At 35.8% G+C, this 10,311-nt stretch overlaps 1 long non-coding RNA gene across 2 annotated transcripts; it reads right to left on the bottom strand.

The window, feature by feature from the left end:
- Positions 1-610: 610 nt before the first annotated feature.
- LOC116172172 lies at positions 611-7,305 on the bottom strand. 2 transcript variants are annotated; one of them, XR_004145598.1, is made up of 3 exons: positions 7,044-7,305; positions 1,402-1,487; positions 611-698 (listed from the first exon to the last, which is right to left on the bottom strand). It is a non-coding gene; the product is annotated as an uncharacterized LOC116172172 (long non-coding RNA). The 2 variants fall into 2 exon arrangements; XR_004145599.1 differs by lacking the exon at positions 611-698 and having other exon boundaries at positions 1,401-1,487; positions 7,044-7,304.
- Between the last annotated feature and the right edge of the window lie 3,006 nt (positions 7,306-10,311).

The following is a 10,311-nucleotide window of genomic DNA, read 5'->3' as shown; positions in this document are numbered from 1 at the left end:
GTGATTCCCCTATCATTTTCCATTCACGATCGGTGGTAAATCGGCACTATTTTCCCTTCCTTCCATTCATCAGGTAAGTAGTCCCCTTCCTGTCCATATCTTGTTTAATAGTTTCCTCATCCTTTCCTTGATACGAAAATGCAGTCTCATTTTCTATTTAAACCCCTCCCGCCATCGGCCAAAAAAGACCGTATCGGTTGATCCCTATTGAGAACTACTTACAAATTGATTTCTCCAGAACTTTTGGTAAGGGGGGAGCAGCGCACCGTGAAGCTCTTCTCCAATATTTTCAAAATTACTCTTATGACTTAACTGCCCGAAATCTAGGATTTATCAATAACTCTGAAGAGGTAGGTACCTTGCCGAGGACATCCAGAATTAGAATTGCAAAATTCTATACATGCGGGGCTGAGTTCACAGACATTCATTTCTGTCTAATTTAAGCAACTCCGGCAAATGAATTGAGAATTAAAAAGAGAGAAAGTTAACGTCGTTACATTTTTGTCATGTGCCCAATGCAAAAAATTAGATCAGGGAGAATTTTTCTCAAGTCACATTAAAATATAGTATGTACTTACTACTTACAACGTACTTAATAAATTCGCTGAGAAGGTGTTTCCGGTGTTCAGATTGAAACAGGAAACAACGATATCCCGACCTTGTTATAAAAATAAAACAGTCTTCCTCAACAAAACGTTCTGAAACAATAATCACCACTAAAGAATATTCTATGCGCCTCCCCTGTAACTAAATCAATTGATTACCACAGCTACTACCTTACAGTTAGGCAATTGCAATGTAGAGGCGAATTGCAAATTGCATAAGAAGCTCGAACGCGTTGTTCGACTATAAAGCCCCAATCGAAATTTACATACTTGCATTCGTAAGAATTTTCTTTGAACAATTTAAATGTAAATAGTCATCCTTGAACTGAAAATGAAGCTAAGAATTCCCCGGCTAAATAAGGAGACTTCTACGAAATTAACGAACTCGTTAAGTATCTTTCTCAAACACGTTTTCGGTTTTAACAAATTAGTAATACACCTACACGTTTCACGACGATTAGACCTGATGGCACGGCGATTATGAAAATGAACGTAAGCGGCAGGAAAACCTCTGCCCATGTAAGGCAAGCAAATTGGAACTGGGTTAATTATTAACACTTTCTTAGTGGCATTTGAGGATTTTTGGTTTATACAAACAGTACATGGAGTTTCCCAATGACTGCTTTCTCCGTAATTTCTTGCGCTTGAGCATTTTTTGGAATAAGCAGCAGACACTGAACATTCAATTATCAAAAATTTGAATCTTTAACATACATATAATCGAGCAGATAATCAACCATTCTTACCAAGTCTATTACAGTATTTTGTCTGTGCTATTCGAGGTGCTATTACTTACCTCCAAATGTGAGGCTTGTAGCCGTTTTCACAACTGTTGCAATTAAGGCACGGTCGTCCATCATCCAATTCCTTCACCTGAGCACCCTGAAAGAAGATACTATATGAGATATACTGTTACATATAAACAAGATCAGGAAACATCAAACAGCCCTCACAGATCTTGTGAGCAGTAAATAACTTTATTTTTGTCATCAATTCATCCCTTAAACCTGAAGAAGAACCAATCCAAACATTACTCAGTACGAAGTATGTATGATCGAAAGCATAAATTGCGTGTTAAGTTGGTCACGCAGATTTTGTTTTGAAAAGAAGAAAAACTCGAATCGCTAAGGTATCGTGTCAGGTGTATATTGTTACAAGCATCATAAATGAGTGTAACAAATAACATTTACGTGGTTGGGTATCGATTACCTCCTTCGGCAAATGAAACCCTCACATTACACCCACGGAATACTCAAGTTAAAGAAACAATGAATGTAGAAAGTTGTCTCTTTAAAACTCGAGATTAGTCAATTTGGTTTGCGGGACTGGTACGGCATGTGCCAGATGCGATACTTGTTACGAAATATTTACAGTAAATTAATCTATCAAGTAAATATGTGTAGAGGAACTTGCACTGTAATTATAATTTTGAGTTCAGGTGTCCCATAAATTATACTTTATAATTGGTAGTAGACAGGTAATAATTATAGAAAATTTGATTTATCAATCTAAGCTAAGCTACCTCAATTAATTTATTTAATTAATTTAATGAAAACACCATTAAGTGTTAGTAAAAAGGTGCACTTTGGGATCATAAAGTAGGTTTTGCCTAAAATCCAGGGTTGGAGGCCGCAAGTCAATAAGAATTCTTCAATTTTTTCTGCAACTCTTTCGTTCGCCCATACTGTTTCGATTTTAATCTTCGAAATCCATGTAGCAATCGCCAGTAAATACAGATAAATGTCTTCCGTGCGGTTAACATTATGAACTAGTGGCTCTTCAAAACCTCCGATGCTCTTTGAGGAAGTAGGTGTTACTTTGTTCGAGCTCCCATTAGCAGTATCTTCGGACGAGGGCATACCAGTAATATTTTGGGTCTCATATGATTTATTAACATCTTGTAATTTTTTTCAGTAAATGATCATTTACTAGAACAATTAGTTTTTTTGCATCGCCAATATATGTGTCTCGCCTAGACGATCTTTCCGCCCTTTGAGAGTACCCTCCTCCGCGAGCTCCTCCGACACTCCGTTTTGACAGCACCAATAGTATGTCTAGTCCTGACCTTCCTCTTGCCCTATGAGTACCCTCTTGCGACAATACGTTCTTAAGATATAAGGAATTATATCCGATCACGATAAGGGGTCGAGGAGAAGGACTATGGCTCGGACTATGGTTGATAGAAATTAATTCCTTTCGTTGAAACCTTTCATTCGAGTACCACTCGGAGTACCATGAAGGATAAAACCAGTCCCCCCCACCCCTCTCTTTTGATGAAATTTAATCCTTCTCCGTTCGGTCGAATTACTCAAATTATTCAATCGTCTGAAGATCAGGTACTTAGACACTTCCCTCAACTTAAAAAGTAGGTAACCTATCGGCGAACTTATCGACAGAACGGATAATAGTCGCAATCTGTCATACTAGATGGCGCCTCTGTTGACAAAGATGTACATAATTGTGGATATAATTTATTAATCGATGCGGCGGATCAGGTTGAAAATTCGACGAACATGCCCGAAAATTCCACAAAAAATACACAAAAATTGCAAAAAACGATAGTTCTAAAAAATTCACGGTACACCTTGTACATTTTTGGATTCTACAGACAGTTTTACACCTAAATAAATAATTAATAATTTACCGATTTTATTTTACTTATTACTTATTTTTTTGTTTAATCGTAGATTATCTAATGTAATCATTTGAAATATATACACGGTGTCCATTTTTCGAGTGCCACTATGGGGATCTCGCTTACCTGAAGAGATAGAGAGTTGGTTAAATGGGGGCAAAGTTGCGAATTTTCGTGCTGAATAATAATCTGAAAGGAAATTAGAAATATTTTTAGTAGTTTTGAAAATATCGCAAAAAAAACAAAAATGTCTGACCTTCGTTTTTAATTTTTTCATGGTAAACTAATCATACTAGACATTTCTAATTATCACATTATTCAGACACTTTTTAATTTTTTGGGAAGAGTGCTTTGGAAAAACAAAACGTTCTTTTATCGTGAACAAAAGTTTGACAGTTTGATCCATCTGTCTGGTTGGAGCGTTGGCAGGGAACTAGTTGTGTTGAGACAATTCGATTTTCATCTGAATAGAATTGAACCTTCGTTTTGCAAGCAAATTATAATTCAAATTAGAACAAAAATACATAAGAATAAATAATATTTTCGCAATAAATCTAGCACAAACGTAAATAAGTCAACCTTTTGTTCACAACAAAAGAACGTTTTGTTTTTCCAAAGCATTCTTCGAAGAAAATGAAAATTGTAATTTTAGGAAAAATGTGTTACTGAACCACCATGTGTGATATATCGTTGTAAAGAGAAAAAAAGACCTAATCTCAAAATGTCAAAATCCAAAACGGCGCCCATAAAAAAATTAAAGTTGCCACGTGTTTCTCCGTCCTCTTAAAAGTTATTGAAAACGGGTTGCCAGATTCGAAATCTCCATTAAAAAGTGTCTGAATTCAAATGTGTTAATTAGAAATGTCCAGAACGATTAGTTTACTATGAAAAAATTAAAAACGAAAATCAGAAATTTTCTTTTTTTTTTGCGATATTTTCAAAACTTTTGAAGATATTTTAAATTTCTTTTTAGGTTATTATTCATCACGAAAATTCACAACTTTGTCCCCATTTAACCAAATGTCTATCTCTTAAGATAAGCGAGATCCCCATAGTGGCACTCGAAAAATGGACACCGTGTATACAGGGCGCTTCAAACTCCCCAGGTGAGACACTGTAATCCTATTTGAAAAATTGACTTACGGACATTAAAAAATAGAATTTGACTATGTTTTGGTCCTCGTAGTCGTATAAATGACCGAAAACAGCCTCGAAAACAGCATATTAGGTGTAAAATTTTGGTTATACCATTGTATAAATTGTTTAAGTATTTAAACAATGGTTATACCAAATTTCATGGAATCGGGAATTTGTGTGTAGGATGCCCACATCAGGAACGGTATTCTATTTCCATATTTTTTGAGAATTCTATGTAACGTACCAACCTATTTAAGGGGATATTTTTCCGTTTTAGTTTCGTGTGACTGTGGCATTTGAACGTACCTCGGAACTTACCGTTTACTTAATTTCAAAGTAAGCGCTTGATATTTTCATTCCGTGAAGTATATAGGGGGGTTTGTTTTCTTTGTTTCGTTTTCCTGTAGCTAGTATGTAGATACCGTTAATTAATTTGTGCTTCCGCGGGTTCCGCTCCGATTTGGTAGGCCATCTTAGAAATCTGCATTTGCCTCGACCCATTAAGTAATAATTGCCCTCGAGATTGCCCTTGAGCTTGATAATCTGGATGGTCTCTATTTACCACTAAGTGACCCATTTATAAGGAAAATAAAATCCTTTTTTTTTCGTTATTTAATAATTCCACAACAGAATTTCTCGATATTTATGCGCATTTAATCACTTATAATTGCACAAGAGGTTTGTATTTTACCGAATAAATTTGGGTTGTTAAGGTAATGAAAATCTGTTGCCTAGCAATTAGACGAGAAAAACTGTCAACTAATAAAAATGCGACACCGAAGGTGGAGCATTTTTAGTTTGACAGTTTTTCGAGTTCAATTGCTAAAAGGAAACAGATTTGAATTGCAACAACCCAAATTTACTCGGTTTAAATATAAACCTCGAGTGTAATTCGGCAGGACAATTTAACTAACAAGAAATTCACCAAACTAGTCAATTATTGACAGACGTCAAGCTAATCATATGGGAAAGGATAATGCGATAATTGTTCCAAAATGAAAAGTGAAAAAACCACTAGTGCATTTGTCGCTGGAAAAGTTGCAGGTAACTTTTGCCGCTGTCAAAGTGACAATTGCACTGCGGCTTATGCGATTTTTTATACATGAGTTGAATTGTCTCTATAATTATAACGGTGTCTGCGAGGGTGTCTCTATGAGCCCATCTGGACTTGCACCATGGCCAGACTTATCGAGCCATATTTCATTTTCATATTTTGTCATACCTTCCGGTCGAGAGCTCGAAACGCTCATTCCTGCAGAGCGTGTTTTTCATTATCGCGACCCCATTCAATACTTTTAATCCCGTTTTATTCCATTCTAATTACTTATAACGTCCTACAAACGACAAAATAATGAAGATGCGTTTACTTCCAATTCAATATTTCGTTACCCCTCAAATATGTAAATGATAAAGGGAGATATTTTTTTCTTCTACATGCTTGTAATCTCGCTTGTAATTATCTCAAAACGGTTGGCGCTCGGGTTGGCGTTAACCTGTTTTTGCGTATAAACAGCAAATTTTCATTTTCTGGCTGACCTTTGGTTCAATTTTTAACAGACACTTTGTACGAAGCAATTTTATTTTATTTGTGGCAAACTCTCAATGCTGAGATCTAAAACGTCTAAAACCTTTTACGAACTATATCACATAGTTTCATCGAGATAGCCATGGAAGGTACAAAGTCTCGGTACAAATGTAGGTGAGTGAAATTAACAGTATCATGTGCAATATGATATTATACAGGACATTAGAGCATGGAATTAGGATGGGATTTAAGTTAGAATGGCAGCAAGATTACTAAATTTACAATGGTATTAACTAGGGATTAATTATGTCATTTCGTTGACCTCTAGCTCTAGGTCAAAACATTTATTGGGAGCCCAATTTTGGCGGGAAAAAATCATTTCATATACGTGTAGCGCTAAATAAATAAATGCAGACAATTTCATTTTACAACAGCTGACCAAGTCGGTTTACAAAATAATAAATAAACCGAAATTGTCCTCGTCTGCAAGGCCAAAATTGTCACTTTTCAATTTGAACAAGTTTTTGATTTAAAATCAGGCACGGGATAATTAGTTCAACGACATTAAACTGAACAGTGTAATAAACTAACCGAGCAATATCGTAATGGACTTCCTTTAACAGGAAGTAAAAATGTCACTCAAAGGCTATAGAGGTGGATAAATAAATAAGTTTCCTGGTTTGGCGCAGCTTGACTTTTACCCAACTTCACAAGAATGTTAAAATGCACCTCAAAATATTGAGGGAGTGGGTGCCTTTGCCTTATCAGAGGGATCGTGACTTTTCATTATTATCCCACTGAGAATAATCCAAGGCAACTATCGACTACCACAGCGACTTGATTTGATTAACCGATTCATCGTCATCTGGACACGGCATAACCGGTAGGGTTAAACGTGTGGGTGCACCATATGTAAAATATCGAAATTCATCAATATGGCACTTAATCATCATACTTTAATATAGAAATGATATCATGCACTCTTCAAATGAATGCAGTTGGATAACTTAATCCCGAAGTTTAGTCACGAATTCTAATTAACCCCGCAGACAATTCTCAGACGAGCAAACGTTAGGCGCCTGCCGCTTTAATTTATCACCTCACTATTTAATAAATTAAACGTGCACTGCACGGGCCTTACCTCAGGGTAAAATCTCTCCTCGGTCATTCGAATATTAGTGCCGTCCATCTCGGAGGGAATCAAAGAACACAGATGTACACGACACAAAAAGCGACACACAAATTAAGGATTCAATCAAAATGAAAATAATCGGCGGTATATTATTTATAAAAACATGTTATAGTTAAAAACAAAACCAAGAACAGTTTATAGGTTAGAATAAACGGAAAAATTAAACCTACCACATTCTACACACGCACCAACACAACTAAAATTCTAAAATCAAATTCGTCGCCTGATACCGGCGAATACCGACATTCGAACTGCCCTGCTCAACCGCTTGCATAACTCGCATTCGTAATCATGAAATGATAAATTCCAAGACGATAGGAATATGAAAAACTGTCATCAATTATTTGCATTGCACATTTACGATTAAACAATGCGCTATTATTTACTATATGAACTGAAAGAGATCCATCGCTTAGCCCCCTCCCCAAACTTTTTCCGTTTTATGGGCTCAGTTCATGGGAGTAGGCAACTTCCCCAAATATCAATCCCGGTGTTCGCGTTTGCACAAACCATAGCTTTTGAAACGAGAGTTATAGAAGGGTGAATTACTAAATTATCGTCAATAACTACCCTTCTTAAAAATAATTTCAAATTGTAACCTCCCCGGCCAATTATGGGTTGTTCTGAAAATCACAAACTCAACGCAATTAACAAGCTGGATCAGCAAAGTTCTTGTTCTATGAACAGGTGGGGCGAAGTTCCCTGGCTGCCGAGTTTTAGAGGGCGAGAATTTGCATTCCTGCATAAAGAAATGCCCGAAGCGTCGCAAATAACAATAGATACATTAACATGCGGATGCCCTTGCAATAGACACTTATTACAACCCCTTCCTAGACGAGTTTCTATCAAAAACACTTCTTCATATGGGTAACATACAGTTATTGCGCTTGCCTGATGTTAGAAATAAGAGATTGGAGTAATATAGGTAGGTACGTTGAACCACCAAAAAGCTTTGGTTGAATGATAATTTCTAAAGTCTCTTGGATCCTTCGCGAATAAATATGCCATTTCCCTATGGCCCGTTCTATCTGGGACACACTGTATGTATCGAAATGAATAAAATCGGATACCGAGCTACCTTAGAAAACAAGGAAAACCTCCAAAAAATATTTTTGAAGAAATGTTGCCTGTATACGGAGATGATTGCTCTTCTAAGTCAACTATTTGCGAGTGGTCAAAATTGATTAAACATGGTCGAGATGTTCCCCATCTAGGGTACCCTGTTAACGTGATCACTTGAGATGTAGAAAAAAACCAAGTCTTTGGTATTGGAGGATGTAAGACCAAAGAAACGACAATTGGCAGCTTCCCTAGGAGTTTTTTTGAGTTCCTTATTGACAAGTATTCCGTGTCGTACAACTGACGCTCGAAGACATATTGAAGATGGGTCAACCTTTGTTTTCGCCGATGATGGGAAGCCCTAATAAGTACCTTAAATTTTCGCGTGTCACTTGCGAATCCTGTACTTTCGAGGTAAAAAGGTAGTGTATGAGACGGATCACAAACCCTTATAGTGGCCTCCTTTGTGCAAATTTTTCAAACAATAAAGAGCTTGCTTTCCCCAAGATTGCAGACTACTGTCCAGTACACCTAGGAAAAAATCTTGTAATACTTATAAGTTGTTATATACCTATATTTTTGCGTTTGCGTAAGGGACAGTTTTATAAATTATATCATGACTTAAAGGCCCATCTGAAATAGTATATTACGTATTTGTATTTGTATATTTTTATATTGCCAATTGTAACAGCAGAAATTACATAGAAAAGAATAACAACTAACAAGATTGACAAATTACCAATATAACATAATGTAAATATAAATAATATGAAACAATATAAATAAAAATAAAATTATCTACAGATACCTATACTAACATGCCAACATAACTACGGAAAGCGTTTTCTTTTTTTTTTCAGGAAAAGGCAACGACAACAAAGGTCTTACGCCTAATTTATTCGTGTTAATCGTTACTTCTTATTTATAGCGTTTTAAATAAATTGATATTTTTTAGGAAATTTCGATAACGAGATGTAGTCACTTAAGCAATAAAATGTATATTGGAGTAAAAACTGTTTGAGTTTTAACCTAAACTGTCTAAAGGTAGGGATATTTTTAATTGCGTCTGGTAATACATTAAAAATTTTGCAGCATTATTGATAAATTAAATTATTCTGGAATAATGCTGTCCTATGTTTACCAGGGTTTAGATTAGTTTTATGTCGGGTGCTATAATTATGTACAGGTTGAATAAAGCGAGTCTTATTTTTATACCCGAAGCAGCATATTTCCAAAATGTACGTGTCTACAACTGTTAGTATATTTAATTCTTTAAAATATGATCGGCAGGAAGTTCTGAAGGGTAGATTGCAGATGGTTCTAATCGCCTGTTTTTGTAGTATCAGCACGCGTTGTACTTGAGCACTACCACCCCAGTTTATTATATTGTACATAATGTGCGAGTGAAAGTTCGAATGATACAGGGTGAGAAGCGTAGATCTAGTGCAAAGATTTTTAAAGCATTTAGAGAGTAGCAACAATTTCGCAATTTTTTACATACGTTATCAATATGCAAGGACCATGTAACATCCTGACAAACAGTCAGGCCAAGTATTTTTGGCAGTTCCAAGATTGGGCTACTAGTTCAATCGAAAAAGTACGAATTGTTTTGGATTCTACGCACCAAAATTAATAAGAAAAAGTGTTTTCCCGAGAAATTTTGGTGCAGTCGATTTTTGGTAAANAAAAAAAATTGTCTCAGATCGACCCGGGAAAAAAATTTTCTTATAGAATGTGGCCTGTAGAATCCATAATTTCAAACAGTTCCAAGATTGGGCTACTATTTCAAAAGTTAAAGCTCTATGAATTTTCTTTCGAAATTGGTTTCTAGTCTATAACTTTTGATTGAGAAGTCGGATCGAAAAAGTACGAATTGTTTTGGATTCTACGCATCAAAATTAATAAGAAAAAGTGTTTTCCCGAGAAATTTGGTGCAGTCAATTTTTGGTCAAAAAGGAAGGTTATACACTGCCTTTTTTGGAGGCCCGCTCAAAAAATTGTCTCAGATCGACCCGGGAAAAAAATTTTCTTATAGAATGTGGCCTGTAGAATCCATAATTTCAAACAGTTCCAAGATTGGGCTACTATTTCAAAAGTTAAAGCTCTATGAATTTTCTTTCGAAATTGGTTTCTAGTCTATAACTTTTGATTGAGAAGT

This window comes from Photinus pyralis, unplaced genomic scaffold, assembly GCF_008802855.1.
Source record: "Photinus pyralis isolate 1611_PpyrPB1 unplaced genomic scaffold, Ppyr1.3 Ppyr1.4_LG5, whole genome shotgun sequence".
NCBI lineage: Eukaryota > Metazoa > Arthropoda > Insecta > Coleoptera > Lampyridae > Photinus > Photinus pyralis.
Note: the sequence above shows the minus strand (reverse complement) of the source record. Positions and strands in the feature narration are given on the sequence as shown.